General features: G+C 37.4%; 1 protein-coding gene and 1 non-coding gene across 4 annotated transcripts in view; both read left to right on the top strand.

Annotated features, from left to right (window-relative positions):
- LOC127947410 (glutamic acid-rich protein-like) overlaps positions 1-12,500 on the top strand; it is a 255,412-nt gene that overhangs the window by 146,303 nt on the left and 96,609 nt on the right. The gene's annotated exons all lie outside the window — the stretch shown is intronic.
- Positions 5,171-5,289, top strand: LOC127947864 (5S ribosomal RNA). The gene has a single exon (XR_008151616.1). It is a non-coding gene; the product is annotated as a 5S ribosomal RNA (ribosomal RNA).

Genomic DNA, 12,500 nt, shown 5'->3' with positions numbered 1-12,500 from the left:
TTGGTTTTAAATAAGTGTGAGTGTTGGATGCAGGGTGAGGAGGAGGAGGAGGAGCAGCAGGTGGGCGGGCAGGTGCATGAAAGAGACAACGAACAGCGAGTTGATGGAGAAACAGTACGAGGTGAAGGACTGGAATTAAATAAGGATATAGAACAACAGAAAGAGTGTACCGAACCGATTATACAAACACTACAGGATGGGGGAATTTGGTCACAGATGGATTTGACTGACAGCTTGCAAAATGCTTTGGATACTATGGAACTGGATGATGAAAGGAATAAAGTATTGAGTGATGCACAACAGGAGGGAATTTTATGTACACCGATGGATGTGACGGACAGTGTGCAAAAGGAGATGGACGCAGTAGAAATTAATGATGCTACAAAAGAGTGTGAACAAGGACAAGAAAATGAGGAGACGCAGGGGAAATCATCAAAAAGAAGAAGATCTGTGAAGGTAATACCCAATTTAGATACTGCAAGAAAAAGAGTGCTTAAAGAAGATGGTTTTGAATGTACAAATAAGTATGAGTTGCTAAAGGGTTTGGAGGAGGTGGACTGAGTTTATGGGTTTTATGCATGTTTCTATATGTTTTATGCTGTTAAGAATAGTGACTTTTAATGCTAGAGGGCTGTCAGACATGGGAAAATTTGAAAAAGTGAAAGAAATGTGTAAAGGAGAAGATGTGATTTTATTACAAGAAACTAACTGGAGGGAAGAGTACATGACTGAAATAAGGAAAAGTTGGAGCGGAGAGATTTTATATAACAATGGTGATGGGAGGCTGGGAAGAGGAGTTGCAGTTTTAATAAAAGAAAACAGTGGTGTATCGTGTAAAACAATATATAATGACATGGATGGGAAATGTATTGCGGTTGAAATGGAGTATGAGGAGAAAAAAGTTATTTTAGTTAATATTCATGCACCAACAGTAGAGAATGAAAAGAAGGAATATTTTAATGTATTAAGAGAATTTTTAAAGAAACATAAAGAAGTTATTATGATGGGTGATTTTAATACTGTTTTCAGTAAATTAGAAATGGGAGAGGGAATGGTTTTTAAAAATGATAAAGGAAGAAAAGAACTGAAATTATTAATGGAAGAAAATAATATAATTGATGTATGGAGAGAAAGAAACGAAAAAAAGAAAGAATATTCAAGGAGGCAATTATTGGGTAATTTTATGTGTAAGACTAGGATTGATTTTATTTTATGTACAAGGAACATTGAAGGATTTATCGGTAATATTAAATATGAAGAATCAAGCTTAAGTGACCATAAACCAATTTTTATGCAAATAGACTGGAGTTCAGTGAAGAAAGGGCCGGGGGTATGGGTATTAAATGTAGAGGTTTTGGAGAATGAGGACTATGCGTTAAGTATTAAAGAAATTATTGAAAAAGAAAAGGAGAATGGAATGTACGGCGAAGATAAAAGGATATGGTGGGAAAATGTTAAATATTTAGTTAAAAAATTCACAATAAAGTACAGTAAATTAATACAGAGAAGTAAGAGGAAGAAGGAGAGAGAAATAAGAGAAAAATTGGAAAAATAATTAAATGAGAATGGGAAAGATATACAAAAAATAAAAGAATTGGAGGGAATATTGAAAGAAATGGAAGAGGAAAAATATGAAGGCGCAAGACTAAGAAGTAAAGCTAAATATACTGTGGAGGGTGAAAAATGTACAAAGTTTTTTTTTGATTTAGAAAAAATAAGAGGGAAGGCTGGAATGATTAAAGAAATAAGAGGGAAAAATGGTGTAGTTGTGGAAACTAATGAGGAAATATTAAAAGAAATAAAGGCATACTATGAGAACCTGTTTAGTACTGAGGGGGTGGGGGAAGAAGAGAAACTGGAGTTACTGAAGCAAATAAAAACAACAGTAGGAGAAGTAGACAAAAAAGAATGTGATGAAGAGATAAGAGAAGAAGAGATTAAAAGAGCAATAAGTGAATTAAACAAAAAGAAAAGTCCAGGTGTAGATGGTTTGGGGAGTGAATTTTATATAGTTTTTAAAGATTTTTTAACTAGCATTTTAAAAGAAGTATATGTAGAGGTGTTTAAGAAAGGAGAATTAAATCAAAGAATGGGAATGGGTTTAATGAAATTGATATACAAGAGAAAAGGAGAGAAGACAGATTTAAAGAACTATAGACCGATTACAATGCTGAATACTGATTTAAAGATTTTATCTAAAATTTTAGCCAACAGATTGAAAGAAGTCATGCCGAGTATAATTAAAACTAACCAAGTGTACGGAGTGAAAGGGAGAGACATAGCAGATACAACTATTAGTATAAAAGATATGATAAGATACATACATGAAAGCAATAAAGATGGGTTTATTATCAGTTTAGATTTTGAGAAAGCTTTTGACAGGGTGGAGCATGGTTTTTTATTTGATGTTTTAAAAAGTTTTGGTTTTGGAGAGAATTTTATGAAATGGATTAGGATTTTATACAAAGGCGCAATAACAAAAATTAAATATAATGGGTTTTTAACACAGTGTTTTAAAATTACTAGATCGATAAGACAAGGATGTCCGTTGTCAGCTCTTTTATATTCTTTAGTTGCAGAACCTTTGGGATTGGCTGTAAAACATGGAGAGGGGATAAAAGGCATAGGCATCGAGGGAGGGGAAAGTAAAATTTTTCAGTACGCCAATGACACAACATTATTGTTAAAAGATCTGAAGAGTGTGGAAAATGCAATTCAAATTGTACAAAAGTATTGTAGGGGATCAGGAGCTAAAGTAAATGAGGACAAAACGCTGTATATGAGATTTGGAGGGGCACCGGTTTTAACAGAACATTTTACCTTTAAGGAAACTAAAGAAATGAAGATTTTAGGTGTTTTAATGGGGAGGGATGAAAAGAAAGCAGATGAAACTATGTGGGAAGAAGCTTTAGGAGGGATTGAAAGAAGATTGAATTTTTGGAGAATGAGAACATTAACTTTGAAAGGGAAGGTTTTAGTTCTTAATGTTTTAATGGTTTCGAAATTGTGGTATATTTTATATGTGTCATCTATGCCGTTGTGGGTAGAAAAAAGGCTGAAAAAATGTTTTTTTAGATTTTTTATGGGAAGGGAAGCCCCCAAGAATAGCATACAACACTTTAATAGGAGCAGTGAAGAAGGGAGGACTGGGGTTAATGGATGTGGAGCAAAGAAAGAACAGCTTGAGAGTGAAAATAATAAAAAAGTACTTGGATGAAGAAAACGAAGTGGCATGGAAGAGAACAATGGGGCATTTTTTAAGTAAGTGTAGTAATTTTAATTTGGGGGACAACATTTTATGGATGAAAGTTAAAAAATGGATGACGGAGGGGCTGCCAGATTTTTATAAAGAACTGATGGGGGCATGGGGCAAATTTTTAACGAATGTGCATTTTAAGCCACAAGGCAGAGAGAACATTTTAAATCAGCCTTTATTCTTAAACAACGGCATTTTAAGTCAAGGGAAGGAGGTTTTTTTTAAGAAGTGGTGGGATGTGGGAATCACGAAAGTCAGAGATGTTTTATATGAATTCAAAGAGGGGTTTTTACCAGTGCAATACATTGTGGATGTGATGGAGGAGGCAAAGGAGGATTATAGCAGACGAGAGATAACAAACAAGTATGATGTAATTAAGAATGCAATACCTCAAGAGTGGATAAACAGAATTGACAACATGGAAGAAGAGAAACCTGGGAAAGATGTGTATGTGAGGCTAGGGGAAAAACTGTGTGCTTTTAATGAATGTACTGTGAAAATGTTTTATTGTGTTTTTAGAGATACTGTTTTTAAGAAACCTGTTGTAAACGAATACTGGATAAGGTTGTTCAATGATGTAAAAGAAGAGAATATATGGAGAAACATGAGTGGTAAAATTGTACAGACGAAACTGGAGAATATGGAGTATTTTATCAGGAACAAAGCAGTATTCACAGATGTGATTTTAAACAAAATTGGGATGGAGGAAAGTGCCACATGTAAAGTATGCCAAGATGCAGATGAAGGGTTTTTACACTTGTTTTTATATTGTGATGAGCTGAAAGTTTTTAATGAGAGATGTAAAAACATGATTTTAATTTTGAGAGGAGTTGAAATTGGGAAATTTGAGTGGGAAAAGGTGTTCATGTTGGGAATTAATGAAAATTGTAAAAACAAGAAGATCATTAATTTACTTGTGATGTTGATGAAAAGTGCGGTATGGGAAAGAAGAGTAGTGGTGAAAAAAGAAAATGTTTTAATTGATGTGTGGGGAATGTTTAGGAGAAAAGTTGAGAAATATGTTGAATGTCTGTTTTATTACTTTAGGTTGGAGGGAACAATGAATCTTTTTAATTATGTTTTTACTCAGGAGGTCTTAAAGGTTTTAAATGACCTGGGGATGGAATTGTCATTTTTAAAAGATTAAACAATGTAATGAGTGTTTTTTAGTTATAATTTGTAAGATGTCTGACAGCCCAAAACTTTAGGATTGTCTATGTTAAAGAAAGCATATTATGTACCTTTGTATGTTAATATTTGATATGTATGTTTGAATTGAACAATTTCTTTAATAAAAAAAAAAAAAAAAAAAAAAAAAAAGGCTATGCCCGATCTCGTCTGATCTCGGAAGCTAAGCAGGTTTGGGCCTGGTTAGTACTTGGATGGGAGACTGCCTGGGAATACCAGGTGCTGTAAGCTTTTTGGAAATTTTTCAGTTAGTATATAATAATTTTGCCAAAAAATAGAGTCAATGCCGGTCTCTGAATATTAGCAGGTTTGGGTCTGGTTAGTACATGGATGGGAGACTGCCTGGGAATACCAGGTGCTTTAAACTTTTTGGAAAATTTTCACTTAGTATATAATAATTTTGCCAAAAAATAGAGTCAATGCCCGATTTCTGAATATTAGCAGGTTTGGGCCTGGTTAGTACATGGATGGGACACTGCCTGGGAATACCAGGTGCTTTAAACTTTTTGGAAAATTTCACAAATTATATAATAATTTTGCCAAAAAAAAAAGAGTCAATGCCCAATCTCTGAATCTTAGCAGGCTTAGGTCTGGTTAGTACTTGGATGAGAGACCGGCTAGGAATACCAGGTGCTTTAAGCTTTTGGGTTTTCTTTCCTACTTATATAATGTACTGGCGATTAGATTGGCTGATCTCTAAATAGCCCTCTCTTTGCGGCAGTCTTTGCTTACGGCCATACCAACCTGGCTATGCCCGATCTCGTCTGATCTCGGAAGCTAAGCAGGTTTGGGCCTGGTTAGTACTTGGATGGGAGACCGCCTGGGAATACCAGGTGCTGTAAGCTTTTTGAAAATTTTCAGTTAGTATATAATAATTTTGCCAAAAAATAGAGTCAATGCCGGTCTCTGAATATTAGCAGGTTTGGGTCTGGTTAGTACATGGATGGGAGACTGCCTGGGAATACCAGGTGCTTTAAACTTTTTGGAAAATTTTCACTTAGTATATAATAATTTTGCCAAAAAAAAAAGAGTCAATGCCCAATCTCTGAATCTTAGCAGGCTTAGGTCTGGTTAGTACTTGGATGAGAGACCGGCTAGGAATACCAGGTGCTTTTGTGGAAGATTTTTATTAGTAAAGTTTCAATCAATCAAGTATATAATCAATGTGAATCTAGCCATTTTTGTTTTAAAGTTATTATTCTATTAAACTCTTACAGGCCTAAAATCTAATAGACAAGTTGCCTATGCCCTGGAATGCACAGAGATAAGCATATGGTCAGACATACCTTAAAGGCCTCCCCTCCCCTTGTGATTTATGATGGTCTAAAAGGAGACATGTCTATGTGGGACCGCCCCATGTATGATGTATATAAGGAAAAACCAAATAACGCACGGGAGAGTTCCTTGCAACGTCCTCTCGACTTTGTTTTGTTTAAAATAAAGTCTTTTCTTCGGTGAGAAACCCCTGACTGAGTGTGATTCTTCTGAGAACCGGCGAAATACACCACAGATTTGGCACCCCAGATGGGACTGGACAAGAGTGGCAGAGTGGACAACCGCTTTTGAGCTGACCGATGATCAACACAACCGGGTGGCCACCATAAAACAAGGTAAACATTTTTGCTTATAAAATTCGTTTGTGTTGGTTGAGGTCAGTTCTGAGTGGTAAGGACACTTAAAATCTACTCTTCCAAATTTAGAAAAAATAGGATATCCAAATTGAAAAAGGGGTTTCACTCCAGAAGAAATAACCGCATGCACATATTTGGTTTATTGAAAGGAAAGCCTTGTAAGGTAACCTAGATTTAAAACAAAAAGGGTGTAGGCAAAAAGACATTGTATGCAATGGTCTGTGTTTATTGGATAGCTGTGACCTAGGAAAGGGCAGTGATAAACGGATAAGCAGACAGAATAAGTGGGCCCTTAAGGACGCTCTAGGTAGAGCGAGCTCTAGAAAGAGCTGTGTTTTGTTGTGTGGATGAAACTGTGTCCGGACGAATGACCGTATGAACGATGATGAATGTATGAACAAATAAATTCCGTATTGGGTGGGTAAGGGTCGAGCACCGTTCCTGGACCTTCACTTAGGTGTGAACCGGCAGAATTGGACTCGTCCCATTCTGACCTCGAGGGGCTTGTCACTCGCCTTCCTGATATTCATGAGGGTGCAGGGAAATTCATTAAAGTGTTTGAAGAGGAAACAATGGGAAAGCTATTGGCAGTGGGAGATGTTAAAGCTCTGCTTGCTAAAATTCTTGGAGGGACAAAGATGGATGAAATTCTTCTTACCACGACTCTAAACAGAGCAGTGAACTCTCACAATATGGATGGGATTGTTTTTGATGCATTCCGCCCAGCAGTATGGCAGGCATTGCGTGCGGAGTATCCGATCAGACTGAATCCTAAATCACTGAAGGGAGAAGGAATTGGAGATTTAGAAAATCCAACCACTTATGTCCAAAAAGAGCTGAAAAGGTGGAAACAAGAAACTGAGGGGGATCCCGAGGGAGACCCATTAATGTCAACATTGTTTAGACAAGCTGTGATTGATGCTATGCCGCCAGCGGTAAAAAGCAAGCTGGAGGATGTGGTCGGTTTAACGTCTAAAACACACAAAGAGTTTTGTGACCATGTGTCTCATGCAGTGGAACAGCAAAGAAAAAATGAACTAAAACTTAAAAGTCAAGAGAAAGAGTTACAACGTAAACTAACTCAATTACAGCTTGAAGAACTCACAAAGAAAAATAAGAAAAATATTCAAGCTTCAGTGACAAATGCAACAGCCGAACAAATGACTCTAATGCCTCCAGTAATTGCTCCACAACCTACTACTCAGTCAAGCCTACTTACAGCAGTCCCTCCAAATGAACACTTGAACTCTGTGCCCATAATAAATGTTTATACTCAACAGCCATGACAAATGGGATGGAGAAAAAACCCCATACAGCAAAGAGGCAGAGGCAGAGGCAGAGACAGGCCTCCCCCCTTGTGCTGGGGCTGTGGACAGCCCGGACACATCAAAGCTGACTGTCCAACTCAACAATGGCCACAGCAACCTCAGGGTAGAAGGGAGATGAGCTGGCAACAGCCTACTCGGGGCCCAGTGCAGGGCCCAGTAAACCCTTGGGGAGGTCCCAATCCAGGCTATTAGGGGTGCCCAGAGAATCCTAAAGGGGAGAGTCAGCTTCCAATTTTATCAACAAAAGCTGATCAAGAGCCTATTATGCAGATTAAAATAGAGGGAGAACCATTTCCATTTATGGTAGATACGGGGGCAAATTTAACATGCATTAATTTGAAATATGCTTCACATCTCCCCTTGTCTGGAAAATTTGCAAAGACAATAGGATTCTTGGGAAAAATGCAATTGATTCCCATAACAGCTCCAGTGTGTCTACAAACAAAAGATCAAAGTATAACAATTCCCATTCTGGTATCAAATCAAACTCCTATTAATTTGTTAGGAAGAGATGCATTATGTAAATTAGGACTACAAATTTGGTGTTCTCCAGAAGGTATATATATTGATTCAATAGGAACAGAAAAACAAATGATGGTTGCAGAGCCAAAAGCAAATGTTTTTTGGATAGGACAGATAGAACAAGATGTGAGACAGACTGTCAATAAATGGGGAAAGTTTATTGAAGCACAGATACCTGAAGCACAGCTATCAAAGTCTGAATTTCATTGCACAATGATGTATGATCAAGAAAGGGATGAAGATATAGAACAGAAATGGCAAAAAGAAACAAAAGGACAGCAGATTGAAATAGTCTCCCAGTACATCATCATAGGTAAGGAGGGAGCAGCTTTAAACATACCAGAAAGTGAGTTTGTCAAAAAATGGTTCAATGTAAATAACTCTGTCCCGCATATTGCAGTATATGTAGGAAGAAATTGGAAAGCAAAAGATTTAGGACCAATGATGAAAAGGGCAGAACAAAGCAAATGGGAATCAACAGAAAACCCATTGATTTTTCATTCAGCTGACAAAAATTACATCAAAATTCTGTGTGCAACCAGTTTGCTGGGAATTCCACAGGAAGTAGTTATCAGCCAAAATAAAATGACACAGATGACTACAGCATCTGATTTAATAAACACAAATGAGACTGAATTATTTAAGGAAATGGAGTGTCAGGTACCAACTGAGCTATGGTCTCAACATGACACAGATATTGGATTAATAAAATCAGCAAATCCAGTAAGAGTTCAACTAAAGCCAAATGCACGTCTGCCTAGAAAAGCACAATATCCCTTACGGGCAGATGCGGAAGTAGGAATAAAGGAGACAATTGAAGGCTTAGTGAAGGCAGGGGTATTGATAGAAACTACTAGTTACTGTAACACTCCAATTATGCCTGTAATCAAATCAGACAAAAATAGATGGCGACTTGTTCATGATTTACGAACAATAAATGAAATAACGGAAGATATGCCAGCTGAGGTACCAAACCCGCACACTTTACTGACAAATGTCCCTCCTGATGCCAAATACTTTACTGTAATTGATCTTTGCTCTGCCTACTTTAGTGTACCGCTTGCAGAAGAGAGTAAATATTTATTTGCATTTACACTTGCAAATAAGCAATATACATATACCAGGCTTCCTCAGGGATATAAAAATTCACCACATATATTCAACAAGATTTTGAAGGATGATTTAGAAGACCTTGTAATAGATGGTACACTATTACAATACATGGATGATTTGATTATCTGTTCTACCTCACTAGAACAATGTCACAAAGACTCAATTAAGGTGTTGACAAAATTAGCAGAAGGAGGACACAAGGTGTCTAAAAACAAATTGCAGTATTGCCAGCCTCAAGTGGAATACTTGGGAAGATTAATTGCATTTGGTACCCGAGCTATAGCACCAGCTCAGTTAGAAGGTATAAGTAAAACACCGTTACCTCAGACAGTAGGACAAATGATGACGTTTCTAGGAATGACGGGCTTTAGTGCCGATTGGATAGAAGACTATGCAGTAAAGACAGGGCCTTTGAGAGAAATTATGAAACAAGCAGGATTACAACATTTAAGAAATCCATTAAAATGGAACACAGATGCCTTACTAGCATTTGAAGCAATAAAAAAAGAATTACAACAGGCCCCTGCCCTGGGAATGGCAGAATATGATAAAATGTTTCATCTATACGTGGCAAATAGAGTTGATGGTTATGCATCAGCTGTATTAATGCAAGAGACCTGTAGTGGGAGGAAAAAACAGCCTATAGCATACTATAGCACAAAATTAGACAATGTAGCCCAGGGATACCCACCATGTTACCAACAGGGTTTAGCTGCAGTGTATTATGCTTATGAAAAAGCATCCACAATAACTATGGGGTATCCAGTAACAATATATACCCATCACAAAGTTGTGGAATTAATAGAACAAGGGAAATTTGTTCTGACACAAGCTCGAATTCTAGCCTATTCCTCATTACTCACATATCCAGATGTTACTATTAAAAGATGCCATACAGTTAATCCAGCTGAATTAATTCCTTTGGCTTTTGAAGGAGAACCTCATGAGTGTGTGAATGAGTCCTTGGCATTTACTAGATTACGACCAGATCTAGAATCAACACCTATTACTGAAGCAGAAGTAACTTACTTTGTAGATGGTTCTAGCTTTAGGGATCACGAAGGAAATCATACAGGATATTCAGTAGTGAAGAAAAACAAAAAAGAATTTGAATCTGTGATATCACAACATTGTGTACAGCCCTGCTCTGCTCAATTAGCAGAATTAAAAGCTCTCACAACTGCATGTCAGTTAGCAAAAGGACAAACTGCTAACATTTTTACAGATTCAGCGTATGCTCATGGTGTATGTCATCTATTCGGAGCAGTGTGGAAACAAAGAGGTTTCAAAAAGAGTGATGGGACTCCCATTCAACATAGTGAACAAATAGGGCAATTGATTTCTGCTATGATGCTACCAAAACGACTAGCAATAATCAAATGTCAAGCACACAAGAAGGGAAATGACTATGTCATCAAAGGAAATAATGCAGCAGATCTAGAAGCTAAAAAAGCTTCAGGGTGTCAAGTAGCAGTATTAGCACCTGTTGTACTTATCGAGCCTCATCCTCAATTGGATGACATTATTCGAATACAACAACAAGCAGGCCCCTATGAACAATCAATGTGGCAACAAAGGGGAGCTAAAAAAGACTCACAGGAAATTTGGCGTACACATGAAGGACACATTGTTGCACCTACTTCACTGTTGAATATTCTTATTACAGATGCACATGGTTTTGACCATTGTGCAAGGGGAGAAGTAGTAAGAAAAATTAAACAGCAAGGATATTGGTCTCCTTATTTATATGCAATGGTGGATGAATTTTTGTCCACATGTGAAGTATGTGCTAAATACAATGTAAGAAAAGGCATGGTGACACCAATAGGCCATATTCCAACACCTGAAGGCCCCTTTAAACATCTTGTATGTGATTATGTGGATATGATAAAGCGTGTACAAGGCAAAAGATACATGCTTGTTATCATAGACAGGTTTAGCAGATGGGTGGAAGCAGTACCATCCGCGGATCTAGGAGCAGGAACTGTAATTAAATTCCTAACAAGAGAGGTAATTCCTAGATTTGGAATTCCATCAGAAATAAGTTCAGATAATGGGTCGGCATTCATACAAAAAACTGTGAAACAAGTGTTGCAACAATTAAGAATAAAACAGAGACTAGGATGCGTTTATAGACCTCAGTCACAAGGGATAGTGGAGAGGGTTAATGGAGTTATCAAGGCTAAAATAAACAAAATATGTGAAAGTACTAAACTTAATTGGATTGATGCATTACCGCTCGCACTAATGAGCTATCGCATGCAAACTAACAGGAGCACACACTTAACACCGCATGAAATGCTTACGGGTCGACCCATGCCTGTGCCATATTGTAGAGGTCCCTATAAAGGACCTCCTCTAGAACAATTACAAATGGAACTTCGCTCTTATATGAAGAAACTAACTGCCATACATAAAGCTATCTATTTACAGGAAAAAAGAAAAGAGCCCAGTGAGGAATCGGAGACGGTCTGTCCAGTTGTTCCAGGGGACCAAGTTTATCTGAGGGTATTCCGGAGAAAATGGAATGAGCCCAGGAGAGAAGGACCCTACACAGTGGTGAGAGCTACTCCAACAGCAGTCCAAGTGGAGGGAAGCACAACCTGGTATCATCTAAACCACTGTACTAGAGTTCCCACAGGAAAGGCAGAAAGAAAGGAAAGCAGACAACCAGACAATACAGGAGAGAGCAATGAGGAAGAATCAGAGACACATGATGAAGTGCAAACTGACGAGAGCTCTTTCCTCCTGTCAGACAAACTGGAGAGGACAGAGAATAAGTCTGACAACATGTCTGAAGACCATTCTATGCCTAATGAATCTCATAATGCAGACTCAAACTCAACCGATAGAAAGCAACCTGACTTCCCTTCAATTGACTTTACAACCTTTGAACAAAAGTGATAATGTGATCAACCCAACAGAACCAACGATAATCAAAAATCGTAGAGACATTGATTATGATGTTCAAGGTGATGAAGACGTTAGTCAAATTGATGCATTATGGGATACAGCCCAAAATAATGAATGGTATAAATGGGCAGCCTTTACAGCTAAAGAAACAGGAAAAGAAAATTGCTTGCTGTGCTCCAAATCTCCGTTAAACAAAGTAATAGCCATACCAAATCCATATGACTACCGAAAATGTGCCCAATTTGGAAGAAACTTTTGTCATTTAACAGATTTTACCAGGCCATATTGTATTGCCGAATGCCTTGGATTTTTAGGAAATCCTAAATTAACAGATTATTTCTTTAGACCACTCTGGGGATCCTGGTGTCAGTATTCAGATATCGGTCAAAATATAAAAATTGAAAAACAAAAAGTAGAGATTCCAAAATGGTATAGCATAGATTATAAACAAGAATATGAGTGTTTCCATAAACCAAAAAGAACCCAAGATGTGGGTAAATTTAAAGGAAGATGTGCTATTATTTGGTATATAGATAAGAAAAATTATTG

This window comes from Carassius gibelio, chromosome A25 (genome assembly GCF_023724105.1).
Source record: "Carassius gibelio isolate Cgi1373 ecotype wild population from Czech Republic chromosome A25, carGib1.2-hapl.c, whole genome shotgun sequence".
Taxonomy (NCBI): domain Eukaryota; kingdom Metazoa; phylum Chordata; class Actinopteri; order Cypriniformes; family Cyprinidae; genus Carassius; species Carassius gibelio.
Note: the sequence above shows the minus strand (reverse complement) of the source record. Positions and strands in the feature narration are given on the sequence as shown.